Source organism: Echiichthys vipera (genome assembly GCF_963691815.1).
Source record: "Echiichthys vipera genome assembly, chromosome: 13".
Lineage (NCBI taxonomy): Eukaryota > Metazoa > Chordata > Actinopteri > Perciformes > Trachinidae > Echiichthys > Echiichthys vipera.
This window is the reverse complement of record NC_139838.1, coordinates 28,092,959-28,105,458: the sequence shown is the minus strand read 5'-3', so window position 1 is coordinate 28,105,458 and position 12,500 is coordinate 28,092,959. Positions and strand designations below refer to the sequence as shown.

At 49.3% G+C, this 12,500-nt stretch overlaps 1 protein-coding gene across 1 annotated transcript in view; it reads left to right on the top strand.

Annotated features, from left to right (window-relative positions):
- LOC310955731 (protein MTSS 1-like) overlaps positions 1–12,500 on the top strand; it is a 54,553-nt gene that overhangs the window by 21,625 nt on the left and 20,428 nt on the right.

The window sequence follows — 12,500 nt, the reverse complement described above, 5'->3', positions numbered from 1 at the left end:
CGCTTCCTCCACCAAAAGCCTTCAGAGCCGTTCTCTGGATCAGAACCACGGAGGAAACAGCAGCATCCATGTTGGCGCCTGCTTCCTCCATGAGAGCCGCCATTGTTGTTTCTCTGCTACGTCACATCTACAAACCCCCGCCCGACGCTCCTGATTGGCTTGACCAATCATGCGGAGCCTGAAATCCCTCTGCTCTGGAGCGATCCAGGATGGATGAGTGGAGCGAGGAGGAGTCAAGGCGGAACCAAAGTCACCTGGCGAGAGTCCGGTCAGGTGTAAACAGCCTGGAGTTATTATTTATTAAGGTTGTTGTGGGACTCCGGGGCTCCGTCCTCGTCCACAGAGACTTCCTCATGCTCCCTCACACGGGTGGAGCCTTGTTACTAATGAGGAGCAGTTTGTGTTGGGGATGAAAAGAACACACACACACACACACACACACACACACACACACAGCTGGTTAATAATTCAAACACACCCTCTGGCTGAGACACACACACACACAGACACACACACACACACACAGACACACACACACACACACACACACACACACAGCTGGTTAATAATTCAAACACACCCTCTGGCTGAGACACACACACACACAGACACACACACACACACACAGACACACACACACACAGATCATCAGAATTGAAATTATTTCTCTTTTTGTTGCAATTTCCAGCGTAAAACATTTAATTTCTTATTTTTGTTTGATTGTTTCATTGAATCAGAAGTTTGATTTAAAATCAGACTATTTTTTTATTCGTTTTTGTTGTTGTTATATTTATTTGTTTTTCGATGGTGGAGGCGGTGGAGGTGGTGGAGATAGCGGTGGCAGTGGAGGTGGTGCTGATGGAGGCGGTGACGATGGTGGTGGTGGAGGCAGTTGAGGCGGTGGTGGTGGGGGCGGTGGTGGTGGAGGCGGTGCTGATGGAGACGGTGCTGATGGAGGCCGTGGTGGTGGAGGCCGTGCTGATTGTGGTTGCGGTGCTGATAGAGATGGAGGTGGTGGAGACGGTGCTGATGGCGGAGGCGCTGACGGTGGCAGTGCTGATAGAGGTGGTGGAAGCGGTGGTGGAGGCGGTGGCGGTGGCGGTGTTGGTTGAGGCGGTGGCTGTGGTGGAGGCGGTGACGGTGGCAGTGCTGATAGAGGTGGTGGAAGCGGTGGTGGAGGCGGTGGCGGTGGCGGTGTTGGTTGAGGCGGTGGCTGTGGTGGAGGCGGTGACGGTGGCAGTGCTGATAGAGGTGGTGGAAGCGGTGGTGGCGGTGCTGATGGAGGCGGTGGCGGTCGCCAGCAGGAGGTCCGAGTCCCTTGTGAAGTCGAGCAGCTGTTAAATAATTCACCATCACTCTGCAGAGATGAACTCTCGCTGCTTCACCTTTTCCTCCGTCTCATTTTATGATGCTTCTCCTTTTTTACGCCTCTGACACCACAGCTCCACGAATTCATATTAGTGGACTGCGCGACTTAACTGCGACTTAACCGCGACTTAGCCACGACTTAACCGTCGCGCTCCACTTCCTGTCGCCGCTTCACAGCGTTAAATAGAACGTAATCTTTGGGAACACATGAGAGGAACCTGTCGATGAGAACACGTTGGTGAAGGTAGAGTGACTGAATTTGTTGTTTGTTCCCTTTGTTTTAATGTGAGCGTTGGCGACATGCAGCAAAGGGCCTCTGCGGTCCTGCTCCGGCAGGCGGGGTACTGAGCGCCCCACCTCGCCACTCTCTTGTGCGGGCTCCTTTCCCGTTGTCATGGCTCCCGGTGCCGCTCTAATATGTCCCCATATTTGCTTTGCAACGACTCCCAGTCTGTGTTTTCCAGGGGAAAAACGTCGGCCCACGTAAATACGTCTTTGCTCTCGCTTTTCACCCCCGATGTTCTTCCTCCAAAGTGTTTTCATCGTGTGTTTCAGCCACAGACGAACGTCACGGGCGCGTCCAGTGTGATGAGATACAAGCAGCATCTCTGTGAGCTCCAAATCTGATGTGACACGAGCTTTTAGCATTCAGGCACAGCTCCCTGAGACACACACACACACACACACACAAACAGACACACACACACACACACACACACACACACACACACACACACAGAGGGCAGGGGGTGTACACAGTCAGCCTGCCAACGTTCTCAGACTACAGATTAGCGGTGAAACGAGAGCTGTGGTTTCGCTCGGAGGGGGCCGGCAGCAGCTCAGGTCAAACAAATCAAACGCTCACTTTGCTTTGTTTTAGTGTCGGTTCAAAGAGTGTGTGTGTGTGCGTGTGTGTGTGTGTGTGTGTGTGTGTTGGCTGAAACTCGTCAAGGCTGCGGACGATACCGCTGGACTTTGTTTTCAAATGTTGGGATTAAAGAGCGTCTGATATCTTGTTTCTGCATTCCAGCTTCTCTGTAGATGGAAGCATGTTTCCACCCGTCTTCTGTGTGTGTGTGTGTGTGTGTGTGTGTGTGTGTGAATGCATGCCTGTGTGTGTGTGTGTGCATGTGTGTGTGTGTGCGCGTGTGTTGATTTGTGTTTTCTCAGCTGCCAGTGGTGGAGAAATAACTCAACTGTTCATCTCAGTCTGTGAACATCTCTGTGTGTGTGTGTGTGCGTGTGCGTGTGCGTGTGCGTGTGCGTGTGCGTGTGTGTGTGTGTGTGTGTGTGTGTGTGTGTGTGTGTGTGTGTGTGTGTGTGTGTGTGTGTGTGTGTGTGTGTGTGTGTGTGTGTGTGTGTGTGTGTGTGTGTGTGTGTGTGGTCGTCGGCTGGTTCCTGGTACATTTTGACCGAAGAACAAATTCAGATCTGTATCATTGAATCGTTACATGTTAACAGTCGGCCCCTGCAAACTTTACCAACTTCACAAGTGTGAGAGTCCCCTAAACACTGATACGCAGCCACTTCACACACACACAGACACACACACGACCTGCGAGTGTGTTTTCCTGTGCAGCGGCTCACTGCGTCGCGGTCGCAGCAGCTGTCTCACCGCTCATGACTGACAGTTCTCCCCGTCCCTCTGAGACACCAACTGTGACGGTAACAGGTCAACATGGAGGACATGAAGACCAAGCGTTCATGACCGTCCACGTTAACCCGCTCTGGTTCTCGACGACTCACAAACCGCGCTCTGAGATCAAACTTTAGCTCATAAAATGCACATTTATAGTGTCAAATCATAACCAAAGTGATCTCAGGACACTTTACAGAGCAGGTAAAGACCACACTCTATGACTTATTTATGATTTACAGAGACCCAACAATTCCCCCGTAGAGTAAGGTGGAGACGAAAACCTTCACTATAACAGACAGGAACGTCAGACAGACCCAGACAGACACTGCGGTTAAACGTAGGTTTATACAATATACAACGATACGCAGCGTGCAGTTTGACAGCATGTTGAGTAAGTGATAAGGAGCGATACGTTATCTCTCAGATCTGCGCGTGTTGACGCTCGCGGTCGCCTCTTTGTGCTCAGGCCGTATCCACAGACTTCAACAGCGACCCTCACTCCTCCATCTTTGGCGCCGTGGAGGACGGACATCTGTCTGCACCGGTGGACAGAGAGAGACACACTTCTAACTGTAATATCTGTAGTAATGTGAATATGACTTATAGCAGCGGCAACAGCAGCTACGATACAGCGAGACACCACTGATGGTGCCTCTATGGCCACAAGTTCCATAGTTTATAAGACTAGTGATAGTTTATATGACTAATAGCAGCTGGAAGCGTCATGCAGGACCACAGCAGCAGGCACCACCACCATCAGCAGAGACCTGAGGGACGACGAAGCGTGAAAACAACTCCGGGGAAAAAGTTGATTAGTAAAATGCGCTGATGCAGCAGTGAAGAGCGTTCAAACCCGGCAGCAGCAAACTGACACTTGGGATGAACTTGAGGAGGTAATCAGAGAGGGGAGACGTTCCAGGACGCCTATTTAAAGAATCCTAAGACTTTACTGTAAACTCCCGCTCCCACACACACACACACACACACACACACACACACACACACACAGCCCTGCAGAAGGCATCCTAAGACTGCCAGGCATCTCTGGGCCGCGTCCCTCCCTGGTTCGGTGTGTGGTATTCCAGGACCGTACGACCCCGTCCCCCTCAGAGGAGCTGCCAAGGAATTCGCTTTACTCCTCTTTAACGGGACTCTCCAGAAACTCCCACCTCACACACACACCCTCACACACGCGCACGCACACCCTCACACGCACCCTCACACGCACACGCACCCTCACACACACCCTCACACGCACCCTCACACGCACACGCACCCTCACATGCACACACCCTCACACACACCCTCACAAGTACCCTCACACGCACGCGCACCCTCACACGCACACACCCTCACACGCACCCTCACACGCACACGCACCCTCACATGCACACACCCTCACACACACCCTCACAAGTACCCTCACACGCACACGCACCCTCACATGCACACACCCTCACACACACCCTCACAAGTACCCTCACACGCACGCGCACCCTCACACGCACCCTCACACGCGCCCTGACACGCACCCTCACACGCACCTTCACACGCACCCTCACACGCACCCTCACACGCACCCTCACACACACCCTCACACACACCCTCACACACGCGCACGCACACCCTCAGACGCACCCTCACACGCACCCTCACACGCACCGCAGGCAGAAGAAACCAATCAGGGGTCGGTCAAACAGCTGCATAGTGTTGCCTGGTGGTTGCATCAGACAGCCTCTCTCTCTCTCTCTCTCTCTCTCTCTCTCTCTCTCTCTCCTTCATGAAGACACAAGGTCACTTCACCACTTCTCACATGTCAACGAGCCGCAGAAGTGTCGGCGTGTCGCTGCCGTCCGTCTCTTTACGGTCGAGGAACGACAAAGCCAGTTCCAGCTAATGAGCGACACGTCTGAAAGGTCACACGGAGCTCAGCTGGAGAGAGGAAGCTGCACGCTGAATAAACAGTTTCACTATATGGATCACATCAGCTTCTGTCTGAACTCATATCTGCAGTTTAGGGCGCACTCACACTGTTCCACCGTCCCGTGCCCCGTGCTTAAGGGTACTTGTCCCCCCCTCCAGGCCCGTTTGAAGGTCCTAATGTATACTAACTGCTTTACTAGCTTTATACACTTCTATGTGTAAAGTCAGTGGAGGTCCCCACCACACACCGTAATTATCAGAAGTGCATCAATAGTTTAAAGGTTAATCTACAGTAAAGAACCAGGAGGAGCGAGCGACCAGCAGACAGACAGAGACTGAATGTAACCTTAATTTAAGACGCGCTCAGAGGATCCTGACCGATTTTCTTTATTCTGAGACGACAGCCTCGACACCGTGACCAGCGAGAGCCGAGCGCTCGTGACCTGGAATCCGAGACTGGAACTCGAACCCGTCTCTCTCCATCCGATCGACGGGGATGTGAACTCAGCCGTCACATCCCCGCAGGAGGCGCTCGACACGAACGCTGGTGGAACTGGGCTGAGGAGCCCGAGCAGCTGAAGACACACACACACCCACGCACACACACACGCACACACACAGCAGGACAGGCAGTAAATCACCGTCCTGTAGTAGGAGACTATATTTCTTGCCTTGCTGCTACAGGGAGGTTACGACTGGAGAGCTATTTTTGAGAACTGGAGCGTGAGGGAAGAAGAGAAGAAGGACACAGGGAGATGTGGAGCAAATCCTTTATTTAGTCTCCATCTTGAAGTTTATGCCCCTTACATTAGCTGTCACTCAAACAGTGTGGGCGGGGCATCTTTATTCCCCATTTCCAGCGGCTAGTTGCAGTGCACGTGTAGCGTACTTGAGAACCGCTCAGCCGATCGACTTCACGCTCGTCGCTGCACTCCCCCTGGTCCTCAACAAAACTCCTGCCAAGTGTGAAGTCGACTGGATGAGCGGTTATCGAGACCTGCAAAGGACAACCATACAGACGACGCCCGCTTCACCCACCGTTGGGTTCAGATGGGCATTATCGTGCGTTAACGCTCCGAGAGTCCCGTTCAAAGCAACAAAGGTGACGTGGTTAGGTTTAGGAAAATATTGTGTTAAACAGAGATGGATCACGGTGCAACTGAGCGCTCAATGGTCCAATGAGAGACTTTAACATACACACCCAAAAACAAGTTAAAGGCTATTTTAATGTAATGTTTAATGCATCACTAAACCGCTTTCTGCTCTATTTGACTCTAAATGGGACCATCATTTACTAAATGAACATCATGCTGATTTGAAGAAGACTTGAAACTAGAGACTGAGACATGAACTCTTTAGCTAGCATAATGCTACTTTTTACTCTTTGCACTAAAACACTAAAAAGAGCCTTGAATGGGTTGTTTTGTCTTTTTGTGAGTGAGTTCCCGCCCTGGTGTTCGCAGTCTAGTTCTTTTCCTGCAGGGTCACAGTCAGTCAATGAGTTCCTGTTCAATTCAGCTGATTGACCCGTGTCTGTGTGTGTGTGTGTGTGTGTGTGTGTCTGTGTGTGTGTGTGTGTGTGTGTGTGTGTGTGTGTCTGTGTGTGTGTGTGTGTGTGTGTGTCTGTGTGTGTGTGTGTGTCTGTGTGTGTGTGTGTGTGTCTGTGTGTGTGTGTGTGTGTGTGTCTGTGTGTGTGTGTGTGTCTGTGTGTGTGTGTGTGTGTCTGTGTGTGTGTCTGTGTGTGTGTGTGTCTGTGTGTTGACACTGATGGCACTGAGACCCATTTGACCCAATTGAGTGGGACAGAGCAGCGTCTCTGTCTGACCTGCAGCTGCAGACGGAACGGCCTCGAGGCTCCACAGCAGCTCATCTGCGCGTGAGACCAAACTCGACCCGGTCACAGGAAGTCCTGCTCATGGCACCGTGCAGGAACGAGCGTTTAGCAGGAAATGTTTGAATGTATTTGTGTCGTCTCGAAAACTTTGTAGGTTAACACGCCAGCTGTGTGGGAGAGCTAGCGTGTTTCTGTGGTGTGGTGCTGTGTTAGCGGTTAGCTCTCCAGTTACAGTAGTTACAGCGAGGGCAGCCCTGCAGTCGTTCTCTAAAACCTGCCTTTAACATTCCACCGCTGTGTAGATGTCGCCCATTCATCCCCCACACAAACTCAGACTCCTGTAACTTAAAAATATCTACTGGAATAAAGTTAACGTCAAACAGAACTCCACAACAGAAGTCAAATTAGGCTAACTCACTTTCACTGTTTGGCTACTAGCAACATGAAATAACGCCAAAAAAACTCACCACACCAGCAGCCCAAAGTTCTAGAATGTGAAGTCACAGTTCTAGGATGTTAAGTCAAAGTTCTAGAATGTTAAGTCGAAGTTCTAGAATGTTAAGTTGCAGTTCTAGAATGTTATGTCGCAGTTCTAGGATGTTAAGTCAAAGTTCTAGAATGTTAAGTTACAGTTCTAGAATGTTATGTCGCAGTTCTAGAATGTTATGTTGCGGTTCTAGAATGTTAAGTTGCGGTTCTAGAATGTTATGTCACAGTTCTAGAATGTTAAGTCAAAGTTCTAGAATGTTAAGTTGCAGTTCTAGAATGTTAAGTCAAAGTTCTAGAATGTTAAGTCGAAGTTCTAGAATGTTAAGTTACAGTTCTAGAATGTTAAGTTACAGTTCTAGGATGTTAAGTCAAAGTTCTAGAATGTTAAGTTGCAGTTCTAGAATGTTAAGTTGCAGTTCTAGAATGTTATGTCGCAGTTCTAGGATGTTAAGTCGAAGTTCTAGAATGTTAAGTTACAGTTCTAGAATGTTAAGTTACAGTTCTAGAATGTTAAGTCACAGTTCTAGAATGTTAAGTCACAGTTCTAGAATGTTATGTTGCAGTTCTAGAATGTCAAGTCGCAGTTCTAGAATGTTAAGTCGCAGTTCTAGAATGTTAAGTTGCAGTTCTAGAATGTTATGTTGCAGTTCTAGAATTTGAAGTTGTAGTTCTAGAATGTTAAGTTACAGTTCTGGAATGTTATGTTGAAGTTCTAGAATGTTATGTTGCAGTTCTAGAATGTTAAGTCACAGTTCTAGAATGTTAAGTTACAGTTCTAGAATGTTAAGTTGCAGTTCTAGAATGTTAAGTTGCAGTTCTAGAATGTTAAGTCGCAGTTCTAGAATGTTAAGTTGCAGTTCTAGAATGATAAGTCACAGTTCTAGAATGTTAAGTCACAGTTCTAGAATGTTATGTTACAGTTCTAGAATGTTATGTCACAGTTCTAGAATGTTATGTCACAGTTCTAGAATGTTATGTTACAGTTCTAGAATGTTATGTTACAGTTCTAGAATGTTATGTTACAGTTCTAGAATGTTATGTCACAGTTCTAGAATGTTACGTTACAGTTCTAGAATGTTAAGTTACAGTTCTAGAATGTTATGTCACAGTTCTAGAATGTTACGTTACAGTTCTAGAATGTTATGTTACAGTTCTAGAATGTTATGTTACAGTTCTAGAATGTTATGTCACAGTTCTAGAATGTTACGTTACAGTTCTAGAATGTTAAGTTACAGTTCTAGAATGTTATGTTGCAGTTTAGTGTCACCCAGTTTGTAGCACCGCCTGGTTTGTAACGTCTCATGATTTAAGGCACTAAAAGAGATGATTGAACATCATGAAAATCATGTTTTCCTCTTGGAGGTTGAAGTGATGAGACGTTCTTATTTGATTTTCCCCTCCTGAGACACTGAGACTGAACATGTGGTTTAAAAGCCTCTGTACAGAGAGAGGAGACTTTACCAGTGTTTGGTCTTTTCTGCACAGTTCTTCCTGTCAGAGTCCAAACTGACACCAAATCAAACCAGCTCTAACTGGGGGATCCTGAGGCGTTCCCAGGCCAGTGTGGAGATCTAATCTCTCCACCTGGTCCTGGGTCTTCCCTGAGAAAAGAGAGCTGAGGAAGGCAAAGCTCTGGATCTACCGCTCAGTCCTGGTTCCTACCCTCACCTGTGGTCATGAAAGCTGGGTCAGGACCCAAAGAACCAGGTCCAGGTCCAAGCGTGTGAAATGTGTTTCCTCAGGAGGGGGTCTGGAGTCTCCCTTAGAGAGAGGGGGAGAAGTTCAGCATCCGTGAGGAACTCGGAGTAGAGCCGCTGCTCCTTTGTGTTGAAAGGAGCCAGTTGAGGTGGTTCAGGATCATCTGGTAAGGATGAACCCTGGGCGCCTCCCTAGGGAGGTGTTCCAGGCACGTCCAGCTGGGAGGAGGCCTCGGGGAAGACCCAGGACCAGGTGGAGAGATTAGATCTCCACACTGGCCTGGGAACGCCTCAGGATCCCCCAGTTAGAGCTGGTTAATGTGGCCCGGGAAAGGGAAGTTTGGGGTCCCCTGCTAAAGCTGCTGCCCCTGAGACCCGACCCCGGATAAGAGGCTGAAGATGAGATGAGATGAGCCTGCAACTCTTGGCCCTTAATATGAATTTAACACCTAACATTAGTGACACTGCCGGATTATTCACACTCTTAAGTGTCGCGGTCTGAGACGAGTTGGACGCACAGTTGAACAGAGCTGTGAAAAGTCGAGTTTTTCCGGCGCCTGTGGAGACGTGCCCGGGCGGCACCGCGGCCAAACCGTGTGAGTCATGCACGTCTGGGGAATTCATCTTCCCCCTGAGAGCTACAGCGGCCTGATGCAAGGGTCCGTCTTTGCTCGTGTGTTGACGTCCTGCAGCGGAAAGGCGCATCCACAGACACGACCCAGGCGTTTCAGAGGAGAGACTACTGCTTAGTTCTTACGTTTCAAACCGTATTTTCACACGTGCTGTGACAAACTCCGATCACACTTTAAGTCATCCCGTGCCAGGGTGCAGCTCTGGAGCGTGTGTGGCTCCTCTGGACGTCTGCGTTTCATCCTGGACCGTATTTCCGTACGTGCACGGCGACACAAACACACCCGCGCTCTGAATCATTAGAAGCGCTCCGGAGCTCCGCGGTTCCTCTGTGAGACGACGGTTTTCGTCTCTATCTCACGTCGTCTGGACCGATGCAGAAGCGTAACGCCTTGTTTCTCGAAGCAGCGCAGCAGAGAGGAGGCGAGGTGCGAAGAGAGGATGTGACACCTCGTCTGAAGGTGAGAAGAAGAAGAGAGGAGAGAGTAAGGAACGGTGGGAAAAGAGAGAGAGAAGAGGAGGAGGAGGGGGAGGTGTGTGAAGAGAGAGAAGTGTGGGAACGGTGTTGGGAGTCAGAAGAGATGACGCCCAGATGAGAAACATGTTGGAGCCTGGATGCACGGATGATGAAGAGTCCCGGGCGCAGATCCAGGGTCAGAAAAGGTCCTGAGACCCTGAATGAACACGGACGTTTACTTCATGATGATCACTCCTAGGGCGCATTCCCACTGTTCCTCCGTCCCGTGCCCCAGCACGTTTCACGGCTAAAGTCTGGTTCCTTTGACCAGTGTGAGTGCAACCGTACCGCGTCTAGGAGCGGCACGCTTGCCGTCCACGGCCCGTTTGGGAGAGGTGGGCTTTAGTAAAGCACGTTTGCACGTGTACGAGCACGAGCGTGTGCACGTGTACGAGCACAAGGCCTACGGCGGTTCTGAGGTCATTTCCTGTGCGCCTGTTGGGACGTAGAAAAAAGAAGGAGGGACCATGCGCGGACATTTCAAACAATGGCGGTGAAAGGTTCACGTTGGTGTGATGCGGAGGTGGAGTGTTTACTGCAGATTTGGTCGATGAAAAGATTCAAAAACAGTCGACAAGACGCACAAAAACTCCGAGGTCTACGGAAAGATCTGGAAACAAAGCCACGCATCGCCATGACGTCATCAATGCGTGTGACGTGTTACGGCGTGATGACGTATAGGCAGCAAGAAGCATTCTCCGAGGCCCAGGTAGTGTGAGTACAAACGGGCCTGGAGGGGGGGACAAGGACCCTAAAGCACGGGGCACGGGACGGAGGCACAGTGGGAGTGGAGGAGGAAGAGAGAGAGGGAGAGAGGAAGAGGAGGAGGAGGAGGAAGAGAGAGAGGGAGAGAGGAAGAGGAGGAGGAGGAGGAGGAAGAGAGAGAGAGAGAGGAAGAGGAGGAGGAGGAGGAGGAAGAGAGAGAGAGGAAGAGGAGGAGGAGGAGGAGGAAGAGAGAGAGAGGAGGAGGAGGAGGAAGAGGAAGAGAGAGAGGAAGGGGAGGAGGACATGTGGAGACAGTGAAGAGCAGAGGAGAGAAAGAGGTGTCACTGGTGCAATGCAGTGCTCACTACCCCACCCCACACACACACACACACACATGCACACGCACACACACAAACACACACACGCACACGCACACACACACGTACACACACACACACACACACACACACACTTGTAAACTACACTTATAAGGATTAGAGCTTCTTCTTCTTCTTTACGGTGACTGAATCTCTTTACCCTGATCCGCATGTTTCAACATTTATTTTTTATATTTTTATTTTAAAGAACAAAGAACTAAATCGATTCGTCATCGGTGAGAACATCCATCGCCCTGATAAGGAAAAAGAAAAAGTTCAGACGTGGTTCTCTCACAAACACAGAGCGCGTGTGTGTGTGTGAGCGTGTGTGTGTGTGTGAGCGTGTGCGTGTGCGTGTGTGTGTGCGTGTGCGTGTGTGTGTGACGAATGCGGCGTGTGCAGAAATAAATGACAGGAAGTTTATATGTGGCTACTCGTGTTTGCAGTGACCGTACAGTGTAAGTGTATCCGGGCGTGATGACGTCTGGACACAAAGTAGACGCCACTGATTGCAAATGTATGGGTGTGTATTGGAAAGACCTGATGGGCCGTGCAAACGATGTCAGCACACGAACATCAGTATAAGACGGGAAGTTCTGTTAAGAGACACTTGGATCTTGGAACTCTGTGATGAGTTTGTTAAACTCGATTCAAAGAAATTCCCCTTGACAGCTGTGAGACCTCTCTGCTGACTCCTTCTTGTAGACCTTTCTATTTTTCTAACACATTGTTCTACCATAAATTGGTGACCCCGACGTGATCTGAACACGCAACCTTCTGATGGCAAATTGATTTCTAACGATAATACTGATGACGTCTGGATACAAAGTAGACTCTACTGTAAATGTGTGAGTGTGTATTGGAAAGACCTGATGGGGCGTGCAAACGATGTCAGCACGCGAACCTCCGTGTAAGACGGGAAGTTCTGTTAAGAGACACTTGGGATTTGGAAATGTGTTAAATTTGATTCAATACATTCCCCTTGCTCGCTGTGAGACCTCTCTGATGACTCCTTCTTGTAGACCTTCAAGCTTTGTTCGCTTAAATGCACAGTTTTGTGTCATTTTGTGTCTTTTTGTGCTCATGTTACGTTTATTTTTAGTCGTTTTTTGTGACTTTGTTGTTGTTTTGCATCTTTTTTTAAGACATTTTACATTTCTATTGTTGCTCTGTTTCTATCTGTGATCATTTTACATCTGTTTTTAATCATTTTTGGTCTCTTTGTTGTTGTTCTTTGTCTCTTTGTGATCATTTTGTGTGTCTTTGGCTGCGATGTGATGCACATCTGAGAGCAGCTTAGTTGTGACATGTTGTCGTCACA